The sequence below is a fragment of the Neovison vison genome, chromosome 7 (assembly GCF_020171115.1).
Source record: "Neovison vison isolate M4711 chromosome 7, ASM_NN_V1, whole genome shotgun sequence".
Lineage (NCBI taxonomy): Eukaryota > Metazoa > Chordata > Mammalia > Carnivora > Mustelidae > Neogale > Neogale vison.
Window position 1 is genome coordinate 130158178 of NC_058097.1, and position 14351 is coordinate 130172528.

Here is a 14351-nt window from a genome sequence, read left to right on the forward strand (position 1 = left end):
CGAAGATGAAACATCCAACATTTAACAAACAACACTTCTGCTGAATGTGTGAAATAAAGTCCTATTGCTAAGAAGGAGAAGTTTCCAGGAAACAGCCCTAGACTTTGACTCAAACCATGGTTTGCATCTGGCACTGTCACTTCCTAGTTGCATATCTGGTCAAGCCCCTGTTGCTTGGTCTATAAACTGGGGTGAGAATACCTGCCTCCCAAGGGCTGTGGGGAGACTGCAATGGAAAGCTGTGGGTTTCTCTAAGTAATACCTTATAAAGGGGAGAATTTCTCCCCTTATAAAGGGGAGCCTGCAGTACTAAATAAACTGTTTTTATTACAGTGTTGCTTAAATATAAATAAAAATAGAGCTGGGTATAAATTTCTGAAGCTTAGAAAATGAGAAACCAAAATAAATTTATAAATGAAATACAAGCCAAAGAAATTAAATAAAAATTTACAATCAAGTGTGAGTCAAACTATAAATTCAAACAAATACAATGATTGAACATAATTTCATGGGATTGCTGATGTTGCATACCGATTCTATAGCTTCAGTCTCAATGTATATATATAATCTCACTCCCTTCCTTTTGTAAGCTCTCTGAGCTTGCAAGTATTCAACTATCAACTAGAGACAATCAGATCACGCAATAAAGACCTGGAAATAATACCATGTAACAAAAAGTCAGAAGTCTGATTAAAAAGGGGAAATGAAAGACAACACTCTTTACCACTAAGGGATTGTTCAAGGCCTCAGTTGGGGACTCCAGGGGAAATGCATAGCCTGGGCACTCAGACTCACTAAGGTTTGAGGTAGGATTTTCCCCCTGGAAGATATGCTGTGACATTTGAGTCTCGACTATGGTCTAAGACCTTGGCTCGAATTCTGTCATTATCACGACCATCTGCTTGCTTCACTTACCCCTTTTCAGCCTCAGTTTCTCTACCAAAACAAAAAAGAAGGAAAATAATTTCTGTCTTAGAGGATTCTTGTGAGGACTGACTCATATAATGCATGTGAGAACCTCAAGAAGTTGTATTACTTGACAAGAGAGAGCATAAGATGGGGAAGCAGAGGCAGAATGAGGGGGAGAAGCAGACACCCCACTGAGCAGGGAGCCCAATGTGGGGCTGGATCCCAGGACCCTGGAATTATAACCTGAGCTGAAGACAGATGCTTAACCGACTGAGCCACCCAGGCATCCAAAAATTTGTATTATTATCATGTAAAACTGAGAAAGGCTCAGTGGACAGACATGGAAAAGAAGTAGACAGCCTTCTGCCAAGAAGTTGTCACCATAGGCTGTGTGCTTGGAAGAAACTTCCTCCTGGCAGGAGCTGCTGGGGGAGGGGAAGCACGCAGTACCATGAATATGAGCTCCCAGGGAAAATGTGGCTCTGTGAATCTCAGAAGCTTGTTGAAGAACATAAAAGTAAAAAAAAGAAAAAAAGAATGTACTTCTATCTGTTTTCGCTTTTGTAATATGTTGAGATGAAACCTCTCTGGGGAGAGTTCTTTCTCCGATCTGGGGAAACCGATCCAGAGAGCCTGTTAGCTTTTTATGAAGAAGCAAAATGGCGTTCTGCTGAAATGGAGCTTTTTAGAGATGCTGAGGATCCCAAGATCTAAAAACACAGATGTGGGACAGGAAAAGATACAGCTTGAAGAAACTCTGCTACTTGAATTTCAGGAAGAACAGAGTTTTTGCTGAGAGGAGAAGGCAAAACTCTTCTGGCTCTGGGTCCCACCCAGCTGAGAAGGCTCGGGGAGGTGAGTGGGGAGGGCTGATGGACAGTCAGGGGTGACTATGGAAGACTCTGGGATCAAGTAGAACCATCTGGGACCAGGTGATGAGACATGGCATGGAACTAGGGAAAAGGTCATCTGCTGCACTTCTTTTGAAACCTGGCACCACACGGGTGCCAGGAAAATGGAGAGCTTTGGAGGCCCCAGAGAGTGTCATTTGGTAAAGCCAACATTGTACTTATGATGGCACCTTTGCCTTGGCAACAGGGAACCTTTCCACCCGGTGGAGAAGAGCAAAGGAGAGATGGAGCTTTGAGAAAGAAAGGCAGATGCCTTCTGGCAACTGGAAGAACAGACCAGGCAGAGAGCCCACATGAGTGTCTGTAAGGAATCTGGAAGAAGGTTTGGAGTTCTGGTGTCATGTGGGTGAGAGGTCAGCCATTACAATTTAGGCATTTGAAGTCAACTTCATTCACAATAGGAATAAAAATTAAATAATCCAAAAATCAGCTAAATCAGCTTAACAACAAAGATACAGGACCAATACTAAAAAATACTGTGAATTCTTATTGGAATATATTAAACAAATGAAAAGTTATATGCCATGTTCTCAATAAAAATACATATATATCTTTACCATATTGATTATTCCAAAAGTAATGCAAATCCAATCAGAATCTAATTTTTGGCAACTGCATAAAACAAGCTTAAATTTCTAATGGGAGAATAAATGTCTGAGACTAGCAAAATATAGATGTAGATTTTATATATATATGAAAAAAATCAAGAGGGCAAACTCGCCTTATCAGATATCAGATATTTTATAAAGCTATTATAATCAAAATATTATGGTATTGGCTCAGACTTGTAAAAGAACATAAAGAGTTAAAAAAAAATCTAAGTATAAATGGAAACATTATATAACAAAGAAAACATGTCTGCTTCCTAGCTCAGTGGGGAACCTGCTTCTCCCTCTGCCTCTGCTGCTCCCCCTGCTCCTCTCTCAGATAAATAGTCTTTTTTAAGAAGAAATTATATAATAAATTGAAAGAAGAGATATAATTTCTGCCTATCAAGTTGGCAGAAATGAAAAAAGAAAAATCCAGGATTAGCAAAAATTGAGGCAAATTTTCACTGTCATATATTCTGGGAAGGTATGAAATGCTACATCCTTTTAATGTCTATTAAATTTAAAAATACACAAGCCCAATAATGGACTTCTGAAATCCAACCCATAAGAATAAAATTACCAGCACATAAATGCTTACGTCAAGGTTTACTGCCAGTGCGGTTTATTGTTAAATGTTCATTGATAGGTAAATATTTCATTAAATTACGGAATGCTCTTAGTATGAAATATTATGCAGCTATTGAGAAATTAAATGGTCGATCTCTATTAACCTGGAGAGAAGTCTATTATGTCTTATTGGGTAAGAACAGTAAACCACAGAGCACTAAGCGTAGTATGGTTCCACTTTTATAAAAACAACACCAAATATCCCTTTTGTCATACATGTGTATGCTTGATTGTATCAACAGAAAGGTGTAGAAGGTGAAGAAAATAAAAAAAAAAAAAAAAGCACTGGTTTATAGGGTTGTGGGGGAGGGGAGGTGAATAGGCTGAGCACAAGAGAATTTTTAGGGCAGTGAAACTACTCTGTATGATACTATTACAGTGGAAATACGTCCTCATTCATTCATCCAAACCCACAGAATAGACAACACCCAGAGTGAACCCTAATATAATCTACAGACTTTGGGTGATAATATGTTAATGCAAGTTCATCAGTTGTAACAAAGGTACCATTCTGGTGGAGAACCTTGTTGGGGGGGGGAAGCTATGGCTATGTGGGGACAGGAACATCTGGGACATCTCTACACTTTCCTCTTATTTTTGCTGTGAACCTAGAAGCGCTAAAAAGAGAGAGAGAGAGAGTGAAGTCCTTTTAAAAGAAAGTGTGGAAGGTGTAATCTTTTGGCGTGAGAAATGAAGGAAAAGTTGGGGGGGCAGAAACTGTTAACTTCCATAATGTATTTTTGTTCTGTTGGGGAGAATGGTCATGTACTTCTTTATTTAAACATATTAATAAAGGGGGAACTTGGGTGGCTCAGTTGGTTAAGCATCTGCCTTTGGCTCAGATCATGATCCCAGGGTCCTGGGATGGAGGAGCCCTATGTGTCATCAGGTTCCCTGCTCAGTGGGGAACCTGCTTCTCCCTCTGCCCTTCCCCACTGCTGGGCTCTGTCTCTCTCTCATATAAATAAATAGAATCTTAAAAAATATAAACATATTAATGAAGAAGTGTTTTCAAAGAGAACATGACCTCTTAGACTGTTAGGGCCTGGGCTGTTAAGTCAGAGGACTGGACTAGAGGGGAGAAAAGGGGAATGGATCAGTGGTGCAATTCTCCCCTAGGATGCTCTTTTGGGGATGCTGTGCTCTCTGCCGCTGGGCTGCTTCATGAGCTGCTGCATCTCAATATCCAGCTCTTCTCTTGTCATTTTCTAGGTTTTGCACACCATCTCATTTAGGCCATATACACACACTCGGGGATGTGTCTGTTTCTAGCACATAATTTCACTTTTAGACCCCATCATCATCTTCGTCCAAATAGAAGTCCAGGCAAGTGGAAAAGTGACTGTGTTTGCATCCATGTCTTTCATCCAAACTCTCCTGCCCAGGAGCCAGCCAGTGTCTGGGGAACTTGGCCAGGCTGGACTCTGGCAAGTACTTGACTATTTCTCCTCTGCCACAGCTAAAACTTTCCAGGCCTGAGGTAAATTTACATAGAATAATGTTTAAGCGAGGAAAATGCTTTTGGGGTGATGCTTCAAATTATTTACTCTGTCTCCAACAGTAAAACAAAGCCTGAGGGGCACAGACCCGGAGACAGCATCTTCTCATTGAAATACAGAACAAGCATCTTGATTTTATTACTGTTCCCAAATGTTCTAGAAACCTAGCTGGGGCCTTAGAGACAATGCAAAAATAGTCTTGCTGTTAAAGGTCTAGTTAAGTTAATTTGGCTGTTGTCACGTTTAAACTCTTGAGTTTTCAGGAATGTTGGTGTGGGAGTCAGGGAGCTGGACAGGGAAGGTGTCTGACTTATACCCCCTTAAGTTCTAAGAAAAGAAGCACATCCTTCTTAATATCCCATTTCTTGGGGTGCCTGGGGTGTTAAGTGGGTTAAGCCTCTGCCTTCGGCTCAGGTCATGATCTCAGGGTCTTGGGATCAAGCCCCACATTAGGCTTTCTACTCAGCAGGGAGCTGGCTTCCCCTCTCTCTGCCTGCCTCTCTGCCTACTTGTGATCTCTATCTCTCTCTGTCAAATAAATAGACAAAATCTTTAACAACAACAACAAAAAACCCATTCCTTAGTGTCACCACCCATCTGGTCAGGAGGCTGAGCATGACTCCAAGTATTCCTGCGGTGATTTAAATGTCTTCTCCATTCTGACAGTGGAAGGTGGGGAGGGTTAACTGGCCACCTTGTTGTCTCATCTCAGACTTGAGCTAAGAAAGGAATACTTTCTTGTCAATGAATCTACAGAGCCTGTTTCACAGAAAAATACATTTGAGCATCAAGGAAGAGGGAATTGTTTTTAAAATGCAGGGACCAAACTTTTGAGACTTAGCTAGAGATCACCTATCATCAGTGGCTTAATGAGACCCAGAATGCTGAATGTGTCCTGAATTAGCTGCTTCTGCTGCTTGGAGTCTTCTTATCTGACTCTGCCAGGGGAATGGGGAAGAGCCTTCTGGGCAGAGAGAACATTGTACACACACACAAACAAGGCCCCAAGCAGCATAAATGTTTGGGAAGCTTTGAAAGTTTAATACAAGCATGCCAAGGGCACAAAGGGTATGAGGTAGCAGTTGGGGAGGAGGTAGGAAATCTGCCTTGTGAACTGGTGACAGCATTTGGACTTGGTATTATTCCTCAGGACTCTTCCATGACAAGTTACAGAAACCCAAGACAAATTAAATCAAATCATAATAACAATGACAACACTAAGAGTTTACATATACCGAGCACTTAACCGTGTCCCAGGCATCAGTCTGCATTTTCTGTGTACATGAACTCATTTAAACTTTATTACAACACTATGAACTAAGTGTTATTATTACATCCAGTTTAGAAATGAGGAAACTGAAATACAGAGAGGTTCACTAATTTGCCCAAAGTCACAGAGCAGTAAGTGAGATTCTGACACAGGAAATATATTATAGACTCCTGAAGTCCTTGGGTAAAGCTGAGTTCATGTGTTATTAAATCTAGGAACTCAAACAACGGCCTGAGGGCCTGTCTTGGCTTTGTGCTTAGCTCTGCTTCCTTCAATGCATTGCCTTTGTACTTGGAGAGACTTTCCCCCACGAGGAGCAAAAAAGACAGCTCAGGTCCTAGAGCATGAGTAAAACCATTGCCTTCCCAACACCCACGCAGGATATTTCTGCCTGGCCCTGGCTTGTCCGTTCTGGAACGAATCATGGTCTAAGGGAGCATGGAGTGCCTAAGAAGAGGGTGGGGCAGGGCTGGCCACAAGGAGTGGATTCCCATGAAAAGAAGAAGATCCATCCCTACGGAAGACAGGCCCAAAAGATACCCCACCAGAGGCTACAGAGGGGAAAGGCACAATCAAGTTTGCACCTGGGAGGATTTGGGGTCCAAAGTGAAAGAGAGGAATGCAGAACTGGGAGACAAGCTGATTAAGTTTTCCTGGTGAGAAATGACCCTGAGGTGGTGATGAAGACCATGGAGTCAAGAGGTATGAGGGAGATAAACTGGGACATGGGGGCCTGAGGGGGACCAGGAAATTAAAGCCAACCCAGTGTTTGTATTAGCAACTGAAATGGAGAAAAGAGGAAACTGAGCAAGTTTGCAAAGAAAGATGAGATACGGTGTGAGCTCACGTGGACATGCGTGTTTGCAGTCGGCCTATCTTCCCTGCTGTACACTAAACTCCGTGGACCAGCGGCCTTGCCCGCCTTGCACACCACACTCTCCATGGCAACCATGCGCTCTCTTGCTGAAAGAGCAAAAGAAAGCGTCCACCAAAAACCAAGTGCGCATGACAGTTAGGTTGTTGGAAGGTCAGAAGGGAGGTCTGGCCCAGCGGTATGAATCTGGGAGTCACCAGGGATAGGGGCAATAGAGGAAAACGGGAAAATTTGAGATTAACTAGGGAAAGTATGGGATGAAAGAATGAGGGTTGAAAACCAACGTGTAAAGGGCTGTCAGAGGAAGAGGAGCATGGGGAACCCCTGGAAAATGAGTGATCAGAGCAGACACAGCATGGTTGGAAACGGGCAAGCAGAGCGTATGGGGAAGAGAACCCACTCTGCCACTTACTAGCTGTGTGATCTTCAGCCAATTACTTATCTCCCGTGTGCCTGAGCGTCCCATTTCTAGAACAAGAGTAATAATGCTGCCTCTCTTCCGGTTGTTGTGACCAATTTAAAAGCAAACACATAAAGGACTTCGCACAGTACTTACCTAAGGACGGAGGAACGCCTAGTACTGAACGCCACAGACTGGCCAAGCGAGACCAGAACTGAAATGTTTCGGCCAAACTTGGCAAACTGGGGGGAGTGGGGCCCATGAATGGATGACTGGCAAAGACGGGAATGAAAGCCAGATTGGATCCATCAACAGGGAGGAAGTCAGGAAATAAAAACATCACCCACTCCTTTTTTTCTACTTGGCAAGCAGCAGTTGCTCATGTAGGCCGCGCACTCAACCTCTCTGTCATTTGTCTCCTACCCAGAATGAAAGCTATGAGAGCGCAGCTATGGTGTCTGTCCTGGGTCTCCGGTGCTCAGAGCACGCGGACACGTACCAGATGCTCAGTAAGGGTCGGCGCCGGGACAGGACAACCGGCGTGCGCGCAGTGGCCCATGGGAACCCGCTGTGCGCGCAGTGGCCCACGGGAACCAGGAAGACTCCTCGTAGCTCCACCCCTCACCCTGCCAGGAAGTTTTCAGTCTGGGCTGCACATTCCCATTGCCAGAAGGATGACTCTGCTCCTGGAAGCGCAGATTCCCGGGCCTCTCTCCCTATACACACATGTCTGAATGGACATCCCTGGTTGGAGGGGGAAGAAGACAAGAGGCTCAGGGAGGATTTTTGTTGTTGTTGTTGTTTTTAATCTCCCGTGGTCATCATGATACCCATCCTGCCTCAAAACTAATAGCCTCTACATAATTTAAGATCTAACTTAATATGGAAAGGAAAAGGAAAAAATTACTCGAGCCTTCAGTCATTGCTTCTCCCCTCAGGATCTGAATCAAATTAATAGATTTTTTTCAAATGTGTTTGTATTTGACAGTTGAAAAATATCATAAAAAATTCCAAGGGAAGCAGCTCAAAGGAGTTCTCTAACAAGGAAGTCCTGGTACAGGAATGGTTAGGCCTCTGGCAGGAAAAAAAAAAAATGCACAGCCAGCAGGTTTTTCCCTGTCACCATGTAAACCAGCCATCAATCACAGCTCACACCTGCCTTTCTACTCAGCACAAAGGAACCAACTGAGAGGTGCACAGGTCTCCCATGGAAGGCACAGGAGCCTGAACAATGCAGGCTGGAAAGACAGGAAAATGGACAAACGCAACAGAAAATTATCCCAAATTGCCAAAGCAGCTCCCAGGGGATTCTCAGAAACATTGGGCTACTGTCCTATTCTAAGAACATTAAGAACTATGTGTTCAAAGAATGGGTAATGTGGGATTGCTCAGGGAAACAAAAGAAAACATTTTGCTAGAGGAAATCATGGAATCTGGTCACTAAAAATAGAACATTCTGGAATGAAATGAAGGGGACCCATTTTATCAGGAATTTGTCTTAAGTCTCTGTGGACAGACTGTAGATGGCCTAATCTAGCTCTCCAGCCTCATCTCCCACTGTGCGCTCCTCCCATCACAGACATCCTACAGTCTGAATGCACTGACCTTCTCACCCTCCCCAGAACAAGCAGCACTAGCTGTTTTATGTTTCTGTGCTTGAATAACTTTCCCCCTTTTCCACGCAACAAAAGCTTACTCATCCTTCCAGACCCACCTCTAAGAACGCAGCCTCGTTTGGAGAGCTGTCTCTGATTTCTCAGGCAGAAGGAGTTTGTTCCTTGCTCTTCTCTGTGTCTCTGCTTCCTTGCACAATATAATTTTTGTACAATATCAAAATCAATGCCAAATTACGTTGTAACTGTTTATAAAGGTCCATTCTCCATTAGGATGTGGCTTTTCAAAGATAGCAATTATGTGTGAAGACAAACAATTTAATGGGTACTCCCTATGTGCTAGACAATAATACCTATATTATTTTGATTCTGTACAACAGTCCTGCAGACTACACACAGGATCCCCAGTTTACAGATGAGAAAACCAGTGCTCTGGGAGTTCAGATAAACTTCCTGAGGCACATGGCTGGTCAGCAATAACAGATACAACTCCAAAGTTGAAGACTCTCTATCCACAACACCACATTTCTCCTTTTCTTTCTTTGTATTTTCTGACACATATTTGGTACTCAATAAATGTCATACAGAGGGATGAAAGCCTTACTGATTAGAAGTACCTTGAAAGCAGGATCATACTTTTACTTTGAACTCGTCCTTGGGGTTAGCTCAAGATATTTACCTTTTTACCTCTCCATAAATATTTGGATGAGGTAGTTCAAAATGTGAATAAACAGAGTCCATGTTACAAAGCTTATGTGATTATCATGTGCTTGCTGGAAACAAGGGGACCTGTTAATTGATTGCTACTACAGAAGGAGCAACTCTTCATGGAATACCTCAAAAGGAAATCATTCCCCCCACCACTGGCCACGTTAAAATAAATAATCATAAAGTACCTTATCAAACAGACAAGCCACTCGGCATCTTCTGAATACATTTTTCAGGTATCAAATCCCGGCAAGTTTGTTAGGATATGGCTCTCCTTCAATCAGATATATCATGGGCCTTACAGGACTCCAGTGGAGAGCCAACAGTGTTGGGTAGCTCCTACCTTAATAATTTTTCTACTAAAGTGTTCTCTCCTGGTTGTCTTGTGTACGACTCAGAGGTCGTTTCCAAGCGCATGTGGGAGAACTTGATAAGAGTGGATGTTCTCTCTTGAGAAAAATATTGGCTCTCACGCTACCTGTGAATCTCTCCAATGCTCCACATGTGAGCTTCTACACATGGTTTGTTGTCAGCTGAGCAGACCTGAATTAGATGAATATCTAATTTCCCTTTCTTTCTCTCTGGAAAAAATATAAGTTCAATACTTAAACAATTTCAAAATGAAATGACAGCTTAGCTCCCATATATATGTATACACTTTAGATATGGAAATTTTTTTTTTTGAAAGAGAGTGTGTGACTGGGGGTAGAAAGAGGGAGCAGGAGAAGCTGAAGCTCAATCTGAAGCTCAATCTGAAGCTGAGAGTGGAGGCCAACACGGAGCTTGACCTCATGACCCAGAGATCATGATCTGAGCCAAAATTAAGAGTCAGATACTTAACTGACTGAGCCACCCAGGAGCCCCTAGATATAGGATTTTGATGCAGGCAACAGGCCTATTAGCCCCACAGTCACAGTGGTCATTTTTCATATCATCCGACCATTTTAATTGCCTGGCTTAATGCTCCAGCAAATCATCCATCTGAGAGCTCAGAGAAAGTGTTTTAGTAGTCAACCGTGGGGTTCATTCTGATTCTTCAGATCCTATTTCTTTATTAAGTTAAATGATCAGAAAGCAAAATTCTTGTGTTGTATTACCATCAAGAATTCATTCATTCATCCAACAGATACTTGTTGCTGAACAAGCATTAGGAACCCAGACTCTGAACCCCAACTGTCCAAGTACACCTTCTAAGCTTCTTAGCCTAATAGCTTTGTGACCTTGGGCATTTACTGAACCTCAGAATTTCTCCCCTATTCCTCATCTGTTGAAGGAGGACAAGAGCAGCTCTACTCCAAAGGCCTATTTTGAGGCTCAGATGAATTGTTAGACATAAACACAGGATACAGTTCTTAGCATTTAATAATTTGTAGCTATTATTATTATTATCTTAGTATTATAATATGGCACTGCATGAGATGCTGAGGATACAAGAATAAGTAGAGCACATTCAGTTCCTGTGTTCAAGAAGCTTATGTTTAGTGGGAAAAATAGATGCTAAATAATGATACCAACAAGTGAGTAAACAAACTATGGTAGGTGGTGTGAAGATAAAGTACAGAGTACTCTGAAACCCTGTGACAAGGGGTCCTCTCCTGGCCTAGATGGGAGATGAAGCCTTCCCTGATGGAAACTGACAGGAGGAGTAGGATTAACTTCATGGCACATGGACCACTGGGAGGACCATTCAAAGCAAAGGGAACAGCATATGCTAAAGCATATGCTAGGTGAAAGGTCAGCATGGCTCCAGGGCCCAGAGGTTACTGGCAATACATGTTCTGTATATAGACTTCTCTTGAGACTGTTCACAGAATAACTGTATTTGAATAGTGTCTTTTTAATGGTTAGCTTTGGGAAAGAATTGAGTTCTACAAATTGTTTTGTATATTACTTCCCCCACCCTCCATTTCAGACAGGTAATGAGAGCTAGATAAGCAATATGTGCTCCCTTCTGGTCTAACAAAAGAGTCAGGGTTTAGTTTACTGACTTAAAAATTAGGTCATCTCAGATGTCATGTAACAGCAACAGCCTACTCATTTTATAAGGTCTTGGTTCTATTTTTACCATTATTTCCTTATTTTATTTTGAAATGTTAAAGGGCCCTTAAATCCTTTTGGAAGCTGGAAGGATATGGATCCCAGATACATAAAATGAAATATTCTGATTATGAACAGCTTAATAGGTTAGAGCCTGGTTCAGGCGAGAGAAGGTAGGTGAAAGTACGCCGGGCCCCCACTGGCAAGAAGAGCCTGGAAAGATACTGTGCACAACTTCCCATGTGAAGTCCCTAACACCTCAACTCTAAGGGCAGGCCCTGTAGAGAAGAGGTGCCCAGTGTAACCCACTCACCTTGACCTTTTTTGTTTGAATGCTGCCACATTTAGATGTAAACAGTGTATTAGCTCTTTGGAGGGTCTAGAAGAAAAGAATGTCTGTGTTGAGCCTCTAGATCTGTTTGGTTTGTCAGTGTTTTTCTGGGGTTGCTTTTTTCAAATAGCTGATGCATTTGTCTGCAAGACAAAGAAATGCAAACAACGGGGAGTTTTGTCTGTGGGCCCAGAGCCCTGGCTTCATGGTCACAGCTTCCAGAACAGTCTTCCATTAACCTGTCTGAAAGCAGCCAGGAGAACGGCAGAATTCCTTAGCCACACTGCCTGCCTTTCCATCTGCTTTCTCTATCTGACCTTTCTCCCTGCCACCCATTCCCCACAGCCATTACAAAGCACCTCTTAGGACGTCAAGGGCCTCACTAAGGGCTCAGGACCTGATGAAATAGAACATGCATGATCCTACCCCATCTCTCCCCTGCCTTCTTCCCACATCCCCGAAAGTGAACTCTTGGGAACAGCCTGCTCCTCCTCCTCTTCCTGTTCAAGCGAAAGGGAGACTATAGCAGACTTGCCTAGATTGAAGAGGATGATCATGCTGAAGGCCCCCCAGTGAAAAAGCCCCCCAAATATACCAGAGCAGGAAGGAGGGAGGGAGGAGCCAGGTGGAAGCACACAAACATCTTATCTTCTGCTCTTGGGAGGGGAGAAAATAGAGACCTCATGCTGAATCGGAAAAGTCTAAGTGGAGAGGCCGGATTTGGAAATAATGAGGTTGATTCTAATAATGTGGACTAACATCCGTACAGTGATTAAAATTCACAGAGAGGGCTTTTATGTGCATAATCGCAGTGAATCCTCAAAGCACCCCGGGAGGGGCATTAGGACGGCCTTTTCCGAGACAAGGAAGGGGGGCTCGGGGAGACTTGGCCCCACTGCTAAAAAGTAACCAACTCTAGACCATCCATAACGCCATCCCTGCCACATTTGAGGTAAAGTAGCCACCTGCAGACTTATGAATTATATCTTAACTCCATCTGCTTTTTCCACCCATGAAGACATCATCTACCTATCATGATATAAGGGAGAGGGCAATCCTGTAAAGGGGAATTATGATTCTTACCAACAGAGAAGGGGAATGCAGGTTGGGAAAAGCTCAGCAAGTTCCTTCAGGTCACATCAAGTAGCTAGAAGGAATGAAGCTAGAATCTTATCCTTGATGGATCTGACACCAACCTGCAGAAGCAGGAACTTCCCCAAATGGCAGAGAAGTAACATCAAAGTGGGCCGCTGTGGAACAAGGGACAAAAATATATTGCCCTGGAGAGACTCCATCTTCTAGCTGTGTGACCTTGGTCAGGTCAGGCAATCTCTCTGGTTCATCATCTGTAAAATGAGGGAAATAGATGGCAAGGTGGCTTAAGTAAAATAATATGTATACACGTTGTATACATACTCAAAAACTCTACACAGGCATGGTGGTTCCCAGAGGACAGTAAGCACAGAGAAAGAATACAGGGGAGAAGGACAGAAACCTGTAGACTATTGTCCTTTAGGAAAGGGGAACATTGACTGAAACTGGAATGAATTGGATGCTTCAGTCCCAAGGTCTCTTCAATCCACCTCGGACCTTAAGGGCCAATGGGCACTTTCAGTGACCAAAAGTAGCTGCTGTGCCACAGGCCGAGGGGATTCCTGGAAGAAGTGCTGAATGCCAGCTGAAGGAGAAGCCTTCCTTCTTCCCTGAGAAGGCAAGATGGCTGCCCTGGCTGCACTCCCCCATAGCTGCTTAGACTTTCCATGGGCTGACCCTTCACCCAGTCCCTTTGAACTCACTTGCAGAACTATGTGTCCCATATCCACTTATTCACCCTATAAATCAACCCAAGCATCCTAATTCTTTTTAAATTAATCAAGGCATTAGGGCACCTGCATGACTCAGTCAGTTAAGCGTCCAACTCTTGATTTCACCTGGGGTCATGACCTCAGGGTCATGGGATGGAGCCCCGTGTCTGCCTCTGCACTGGGCATGGAGTCTACTTGGGATTCTCTTTTTCCCTCTCCCTCTGCTCCTCTTCTTTCCACCACAAACTCCCAAGCACTAGAAATAAACCAATAAAAATTATTCAATGCATCAGGAATCAACTCAGCCCTTCAACCAAATATGTCTTGAGCACCACTTTGTGCCAGAGCAGTTTAGAAAAGAAGGAAGAGCACTCAGCACCCTTTAAAAACCACCAAAGACTTATATTTAATAAAGTGATAGAGCACAAATGTGTACTGCTCTGTCTCAGCTCTTCTGAGTCAACTCTTGCAGAAGCATCAACAGTTCTTCCTGTGGGCTTGCACATTTTGTATCTAGACTGCTTTGATTAATTTGGCTGGCCTTTCATCAGTCATCAATGTTCTCAATTTTCTTAAAATTAAACCCTGTCAAAGATAGTATAATTTTCCTACTTCATTTAAGGAACAAGACACTAGAGAGCTCTCAGATTACTGGATTTTATTTTCCTTCCAGAGTATAGTAAGAAGTAGTTACCTTCTTAGTGTTACTATAAATACATACAATTAAATCACAATCTTCAAAACAATTTAATGAAGTACATTCCATCAGGCAGGTAA